Below are 8,876 nucleotides of genomic sequence, written 5' to 3' on the forward strand. Positions count from 1 at the left end.
AATGTTGGGCAGTCAACTTGCCAGTGTCCTGCTTATTACAGTTTGGATGGCATTTATCAGCAGTTGAATTACAGTTCAGTTTTTTTGCTCAGTGTCCAGCTTTGCCACATTGGAAGAAAATTCCCTGTGGAGGTTGTTTGATACCCAGTCTTCTTTGGAGTAGAATTGGGTACTGCATGAGTTGATGTGTCTCTCTGTCAGAAAAGCCTCTTATTATTAGAAGATCTTAAATGGCACATTCTTCAGATGTCTAAAGTGTTTGAGGACTACCTGTCTATCTCTGTATATCTAAATGGACAAATTTTGCTGGTTTACTTTTTGCTTAACTTTGAAAACATATACAGAAGCTAAATAAAGCTTATTTCTGTGATTAAGTAAACTAGTACCTAACATGACTACAAATATGATTTTGATAGGTGACTAACTATAACTTGCACTTCTTGATTATCCTAAACAATTTGCAATTAGCGTTTATAGAACAGGAAATTTATATTACATTTTAAACGAGTTGCATGTGCATAATACCTTAAGCAAGAGTTGAGTCATATATGGAGTATGTTGTAGCAAATATAGCCTTAAGTTTTTGTCAATATACAAAAGTCACTGTTAATGTAATATATTTAAGACTTGATGTTTCTTTCCTAGTCTAAAAGGAGATACAATAATCTACACTTCTTTTCCCATCAAGGAGATAAATAATCTACCCTCTTTGTCCTTGTATCCCTTTATCACCCCTTTTTGTCTTTTCATCTTCTTTCTTCCCTTTTCCCACAATACCTAGGAGATAAAAAGGGTAGAGGAAAGAGAGAAAAAGAGATCCTTCAATCTAACCTCCTTTACTTTGTCGCTGATCATGACCAGTGACAATCTGTAACCACCCTGTAAACTACTACAAGCATCTATAACACACCAAACGACCATACCCCACCCACCCCACTTCTCAGGAATGAGGGCATTATGTTTTATAAATATGTTTTATGCTTTCTGTTCTCTGTGGGTGACAGCATTTTGGGGAATACTAAGAAATGAAGCATGTGCGAGACTGGACCTACAGTAATAAATTTAAGGGGGTGTTAGCTTTCTCTAACCTGGCTACCTCAAAAATGAGACAGAGACCCATTAGATTTATTCAACAAGCTTTAAGCTTCATCTAATTGTAATTTCAACTGTGGTCTCCTATCATTAATAAATATCCATTTTTCTGGTATCTTTAGTATCTTTTGTTTCATTTATTGGAGCTACTCTATTTTTAACCAAGTTTTGAGCATCACTATTTGTCCTATCAGGATTTAATTTTTTAGTTGCTGTCTAGAATATTTTCTCAGAAAATGAATGGATCCTTTTATTCTTTGTTGAGCACAAGCAAAGCACCTCAGGTAGTTTTCCGACAGTAAGGAATTTTCTCAAATATCTCTGGATCTACATTTATAAGCTCTGTGTTCACATCTCTTACATACCTCAGGAAACTTCCTCCCTGGATAATTATTAGAGAAAATTTTATCCTTAGGAACTGTTTGTCTACAGTCCTCCATTAGGAAGTGACCTTTTCTTTTCCAGCCACACATTCTGAGGTCTCATACTGTTTGTCATTGTCTATCTAATCATGGCTGAATTGTAAGCATTAGATGCAATATCCGCAGTAGTTTTAATCCATTCATAAATAGGTATGGATCTGGCCTTTAAAGGTGTAATAGTGTTTTTGCATCCAGCATTAGCATTCTCAAAAGCTAAAGATTCAATTAAAATTTCTCTAGCTTCTGCATCTGATATTGCTGTTTAGAGATGAAGTTAATCTTTGTAAAAAGTCAGTGAAAGATTCCTCTGAACCCTGAGTTGTCTTTCTAAATGTTTCATATTGTTTTCCCTGTTGTTCTGGAAAACCAAAAGAATTAAAAATTGGGTTTCTGGGTTAAAGGAACAAGCCTGGACAAAGACCAGTCATGTCAAACTAGGTGCGGGGCAGGGGTCAGGGGAGCACCCGGCCTTACTGCACTCTTTCTGACCACTAGAGATACGGTTGTTAGGAAACCAGTCCAGGTGGCCCCAACTCATTACAGAAGTCACATAGGCTTGTTCCTGGAGATACCAACAAATGCTCCTGTACTCTAGCAACAGCAAATCAGCACAGGACAGGGTGTTTCGACTGAATTCTAAGACCAGGTGCCTTCCCCCCCCCCCAAGACACACAAGAGAAAACAAAGTCAGAACTGTTAATGGTTTTGATGCCTTCCCATAGACAATCATTCAAAATGTAGCATCCCTCTTTGTGTTTCAACCAATAGATGCTTGCCAGGCTGGAATTCTGCTTTGAGGTGTGCTGGGAGGGACTGGGACCTATAAATCAACTCCAACCCTGAGCATGAGGCTCTCTGTTGGATACCAGTGCCTTGGTATCTGAGAGGCCCAGCTCAAGCTGTGAATAAAGATCCTCCATGTGATTTGCAATGGATTGGACTCCTGGTGGTCTTTTGGGGGTCTCGCAAATCAAGCGCAACAGTTCAACCTTGCCCCAGGCTTGTAAAGCTATTATATGACATTGCTCTAGCATGGTACCTTTGAACAGAACCTGCACTCTTAATTTGGCATACTGACCTTCACCTAGCACCTGGTTGCTGACAATATCAATGCCTCTAGTATGATTACAATGATCCATAACTGCAGCCTTATCTTTCTACTGTGTTAGCCGTTGTGGTTGAGGGCCAGATTCTATGATGGCTGACATCAAATCTCTCCAATCTTTTGGTATTATACAATTTTGCATGGCCCAGTAATTAAGTATCTGTTTTACATCAGGTGAATGTATGCCATAAGCCATTCCTACTTTTTAAAATATTTTTAGATCTAGCATCTGTATGGGCTGCCACCCAGAGTCAGAGTGCCATTTTAAACAGACAGATGTTTCCACAGCAAGGTGTTGCAGCCAAGCACAGCTCTGCCAGCACAACAAATGCCCCACCCTCTGGCTCACAGGACTCCACTTCCATCCGTGCCTGCACATCCCGTGCCTGCCTCCCTTTTCCAGTCAAACTTTCAGTTTTTGGACAGACAGAGATTTGCACCCCTCCAAAAGCAGCTGCCACCTGACAGGCTGTGCCAGTGCACAGCAAGGGGGCAGTACAATGCCAAAGGCCACTTGGGTGGAAGGGGAGGCTCCTGCCTAGCAAGCACAGATGAACAGCACCCACCAGGGACAGGCGCTGCATCCCCTCCAAACTGCAATCAGGCCTTTAGCAGGGGCACCAAAAGTGACAGCTGCTGTCATCCCCCAGGCCAGACTTGGGTCACACCTTGGTGGGATGGATGGGGTCACACCTTAGCCCAATGGGTCTGAGAGACCATTGGCACAGTGGATGAACACTGCTAAGTTAAATCCTGGCAGACCAAGCTCACCCAAAATTTGGAATTTTCATGTTTCTTTCTTTGAATTTTGTTTAAATGTTTGTTTTTCCCTGATAGCAAAAGTAACTAAAAGTGTTCATGCTTTTAACCCAAAATTGTTTCCCAAGCCTCTCCTATGGCACAAGGGTACGTGTCAACTGCCATTTTCTACAATATGGATTTCAGTACAGATTACAAACAATGACAAGGCCAACATGTCTAAAATTTATCTCCTTTTGTGAACTTAAAAAATATCTTTTAAGCTTTACAGAGTCATCTTGCATGTAACTCTCACAGGTCAAAAGAACTACATCAATAGATTTCAGACTGTGTTTAAGAATAGATTCAATAATGCTCATGTTAATTTGATCAATGTACTTTGGTTAAAGTAAAACTAACATTTTAATATTTAATATTTTAATATTTCTCTTTAGCAATATATCTAATGTGCATTTCAATGTAAAATCAGTACAAAAATTAATTAGGAGATATGTTTTGTCCTCTTTTATTTTGTCTTTATTATTTAGTCTTCAATTTCTAGAGGTAAGAGTATTTAAGCCAGTTTGTTTTTCACAGACAAGCTATTATTGTTGAGGTTAGAAAAAAATTGTATATTACCATTATATCATCTCTTGTAATGACACATCCTCGTAGTCAACAATCTCCAAACTAATGCATTGCCTTCATGAAAGCAAGATTAATTCCAGGAACTTAGTTTCTAATGTTTCTGTGTCGTGTGCAGTCAATTTTAAAAGGTTATCAAGAAACACTTTTTATCTCGTTGTTTCTTATACATACTGAGAATCTCCTTACACAGGTCACGTTATTAACATGGTGTTTCCTTTCTCAGCTACTTTAAGCAGCTTTATAAATAATGCTTTATTGACTGTCCACTTGAAGGATGCAGGAGCAGGATTGAGATCCCTCTGTGCCCTGATTCCATCTCCACTATTCCCACTGCTTTCCTTACAGCCACACAGGTGACTGCCTGCAGAAGGTCTCCATATGTGGAGGTGGCCTACATTAGGGATGCCAAATTGAATCCTCTAATGATGATGGCAGCATGTTTACCAACCTCAAAACTCATTTTCAGCTTTTTATCAACAATCCCTAGGACAAACAATGCCAAATAGGAGTTGTGGGTAAGCTCTACCCTAATGGGTTTGCTAAATAACCCATAGCCAACCTACGTGTCTTTCAGCAGCTTGCCCATGCCTCCAAATCATTTGTTACACATGTTAACATTCTTCAACAGGAAAATCAAACCCAGAGAGATCCAAACTGCCCTTTTCTGGCTACAGTACATCCAATATACAGCCGACCTTTTCCCCCTGATCACTTTCTCTAACACCTATCAATGTTTCTTCTGTACTTTCCTCTCCTGGGTGCTATTGGTAACTGTTCTCATTAGCATCATGAACATCTTCCTTCATGAACCCCATGGGTCCTTACCCACATGGAAGTTACAAAATAGCCCTCTCTTCAATCTACTTCTTCCCCTTGCTGGGCCCTCTTCAAGAACCCATCCTACGTGTTCCTGAAATGTCACTATACTAAGCCAATATTTGCTAATCTCCCTTATCCCTCCACTCTTCTCTGGCCCAATAGCACTACTGGTTCCTTCATCAACCCCCTTTTCAAGGCTTCTGCACCCCTGTAATGATTGTTCCCCAGGTTTATCTCTATGAGCTTGAAGAACTTATTTTATAGCTGGGGAAAGAAGACAGAAGTCTTTATCCTTGTGCTTATTGGACTGGGTTTCAGCATCTCGCTGGGTACAGCTGGAGATGCTGGAGCAACACCCATTTAAACACACCATCTGGCCAGAGCCTTCCAGGACAAGCTTGACCCGGCAGTTGATTCCAATAAGGAATTCCATGAAGTCCTTTCAATGACAGATCACCTTCCTAGTGGGCGTTGTTCTCCAAATCTATACGTCTCTGGGATTAATGACCGATGAACAGGGAAGGACTTGCATTGTATTGGGGGAGGAATGTTGTTTCTATGTTAATGAATCTAGCCTGGTGGAACAGGACATACAAATTCGAAAAGATGACCAGCGGGATCTCTGGGCATGTTATGCACCCAACATTCTGACCTCAGGGCACTCAAACCCTCTTGTAGCTTGTCTTCTTCCCTTCCTTGTCCCCAGACTGGCCATGAGAGCCCCACTGCTGGCACCCTGCATCATCCAATACTTAAAGTGGCAATTACATGACATTGTAAAAAAATCACTGTCAATCAGGTTCTAGTTCAATACCAAACCGTTCCCAAAATAGAGACTGAGGACTATGATGACACCTCCTCCTTATAAAACAAAATAGGGGAAGCTGTAGGCACATGGTACTGAGGTAGCGCCTGTAGCAAGAGTGACATTGATACTTGCCAAACCCAGAAAATCTCACAATGAGACTGGCCGAAGCTGGACCTCTCTCTCCCTGTTCTGGGCCTACATGGTCCTACATGGGCCTACATGTGCACGAACCTGATATCTACCACCTCTGAGGACAGTCATGTAGTGTTATACCCAGTTCGTGAGCCCCCAAAAGATCTACAGGAATCAACTCCATTGCAAAACACATGAGGGTCTTTTTATTGTAAATTACAAGCTGCAGCTTGGGCCCACAACACCCACCGCCAAAGCGGTGGGAGCTGAGCACCCCGTCCCCAGGTTAGTTGGGTGATTTATAGATTCTGGTCCCTCCCAGCATGCCCAAGGCAGGGGCAATTCCTGCCTGGCAAGCATCTATTGGTCAAGATGCTACATTTTGAATTGATTGGCTATAGGAAGGTTCCCAGACCATTGACCATGACCAGGTGTCCTTCCCTAGGGGGATGGTCCAGTTTCCTAGCAACTGTATCTCTAGTGGGTGGGGAAAGAATGCAGTGAGGTAGCTCTCCCCTCAGGGCATTACTAAACTAACTTCTTTACCGCACCTACTTTAGGTCTTAATGATAGCTGCTACTTTATCTTTTGGTCTCTCATTTCCCCCTTTCCCATGATCATTTGAAGACCCAATCTTGGGTCTTCCAGACATGACCCTTTGTATCTTATAGGTTTACCTTTTTATAATGGGATCTGAGTACTATTAGTGTAATGCTCTTAAGCATTTCCTTATGAAAGCCATTAAGCAATTGAAAATACAAGGCCCAAAAATAAAAATAAAAATGAGTAGGGGTCCCTTCAGGGTAGATATAGCAGTAGTAAGCCAAGGAGAACTATTATCCTTTTTTTTTTTTTTTTAGGGTCTCTCTAGGCTTTTAGCCCAGTTGCTGCAATATTAGTTTTCATTTCAGCTAAGCAGATGCCCAAGATAATAGCTAATGCCAGGGAGCCCCTTTTGACTTAGCATTTCAGCCTGCTAGGGGGAATTTGGGTGAAGATCCGTCTTCTGGAGCTTCTTCAATGCTGACCGTTGGACCGTAGGCATCAGGGGCTAGGGAGGCTGAAATGCCAGTCAAAGGCTGGGCAATAGGGCAGTCCCAAGCATCTAGTTAGTTGATCCACCCGAAGAGGCAGGGAACAATCATGTCAGTTTCCAGGAAGTCCAGATTTCAGCTTGCAGTCCACAGCTGATCCCGGAACAGAGTTAAACAGGTGAAAATCTGCTGAGACAAATTCAGACTGGAGACAGAAGTTAAAATTTGTCTATTAAATGGGAAAGATCAGGGAAAAATCTCATCTGTGATCCTTCTGAGCTATGCCAGATCCAGGTCACATCCTGAAACTCATATGAATTTTTTTAGTACACAAAAGGAAATACATAATTTTAAATACTCAGAAAATTAACATATCAGCAAATCAAACATTTTGAGAATAACAGGTAAAACTGCATCCCACTGAATGAGTATCAGTTAGCTGTTTGTTTTATAACCTTTATACACAACTTAAGTGTGTCCACAGTAACATTTTTTTTTTTTTTGTGGGCATAGCTGTTCGTAATTAGCCACGAATGGAGCTTGGCCATTTTTTATACATTTAGCATCTACTTTGAGACCCCATCTTCATGTTCACACTGGAAAGTTAGGCAGAAATATATTACTGGCTTTAGTGCTAAACCCTGGATGCTTGGACTTTTCTTAACAAAGAAACTAGAAGGAATAGGTCTAAGATATTTCTGTGTCAAAATCTACCCCAGAAATGGCAGATATTAAGAATACCATACTAAAAGCTATGACTTTTGGGTCAGATATACACATTAAACAGATGTTTTTAACATGATGAGAAGCACCTTTAAGTCTATCTCCAGAAGCCAACCAAAGGAAATTAAAATCTCAACCTGGTGACTGAATAATAAGCAGTTATTGCTCCATTAACTTATCAGAACTCTATAAATAACAACAGTCTCTAGATTTTTACAACCTAAACTCCTGTATCCTCAGACCCTACATAGGCTCCATATTTTTTATCCAGCTATATATATCTTAAGACACAGACAACTAACATGAATTCTGTGAGCAAGGCAAATCTGTTTTTCTTCTAAATAAGAGATCTAATACCCAGTAGTTCTAGCTAATGAACTTATCAATGAGCTAACAGTGGATCTAATTGTCTTCTCTCTAGCTGCAACCGTAAGCTTAGCATAGCCATCAAGGTGTTCAGAGACTTGAGAAGGATAAATTATAAGGTAAATAAATATACCAATTCATGCGCCAATCAAAATGACCGAGATGGCTAGTTAGTCCATCACCTAGGAAGTGTCCCTGGTTCCTGTGTCTCACGGTATCCTGAACAGAGGCTGTCCAGCCAGGCACAGAAGGTGAGAGACTGCTTCTACTGCTTCTGTGGAAAGAGGAACAGAAGAGACTGACCTCACCTTGCCTCTCACAATATGAGACAATGGCTCTTCAGGTGTCCCTGGCTTTGTCCACAGTTTAGGCTGGGCCCTAGCAGTGGGCCAGTTGAAGCAGTATTGCCAAGTGGTTAGCATACCACAATCCAGAGTCGCAGTCATCTGTTGTTGTGCCCAAATCTTCTCGGAGACCTTGAGGAGCTACTGCCAGGATTTTGGGACTTTTTGTCACAATAAACTTACACATGTTAAAATGCCATATTCATCAGATCTCTGACAAACTTGAGGACCAGCATATCTGAGATACTCCTTGTCTATCTTTATCATCTGTTCTAAACTGTGTCCTATAAAACAGAATGCTATGATCTCTAATTCTAGCATATTTCTGAGATGCATGTTCTAGAACTATATATTTTAAGACAAATAGGGTAACTTTGTAGTTACCCATCCTAGGCTTAACCTTAAAAAAAAACCTGAACAAAAAAGACTAGGTAAGGCTCAACTGCAGTATTTAGCATGACTTTAAATCTGCTCTTTCTGAACTAAAATCAAAGCAAATCTTTTAATCAGATACAGTTCATAGAGAGGCTAGCAAATCTTGCTGCTCCTACCATTTGCACTAAAATTGAACAGTAAAAAGCTTTGCATTTAGCACTAATCAGATGACTGAACATAACTCAGACCTAAACAAAAATGATCGCAAAC

Source organism: Psammomys obesus, unplaced genomic scaffold, assembly GCF_907164565.1.
Source record: "Psammomys obesus unplaced genomic scaffold, mPsaObe1.curated_primary_1811, whole genome shotgun sequence".
Classification (NCBI taxonomy): domain Eukaryota; kingdom Metazoa; phylum Chordata; class Mammalia; order Rodentia; family Muridae; genus Psammomys; species Psammomys obesus.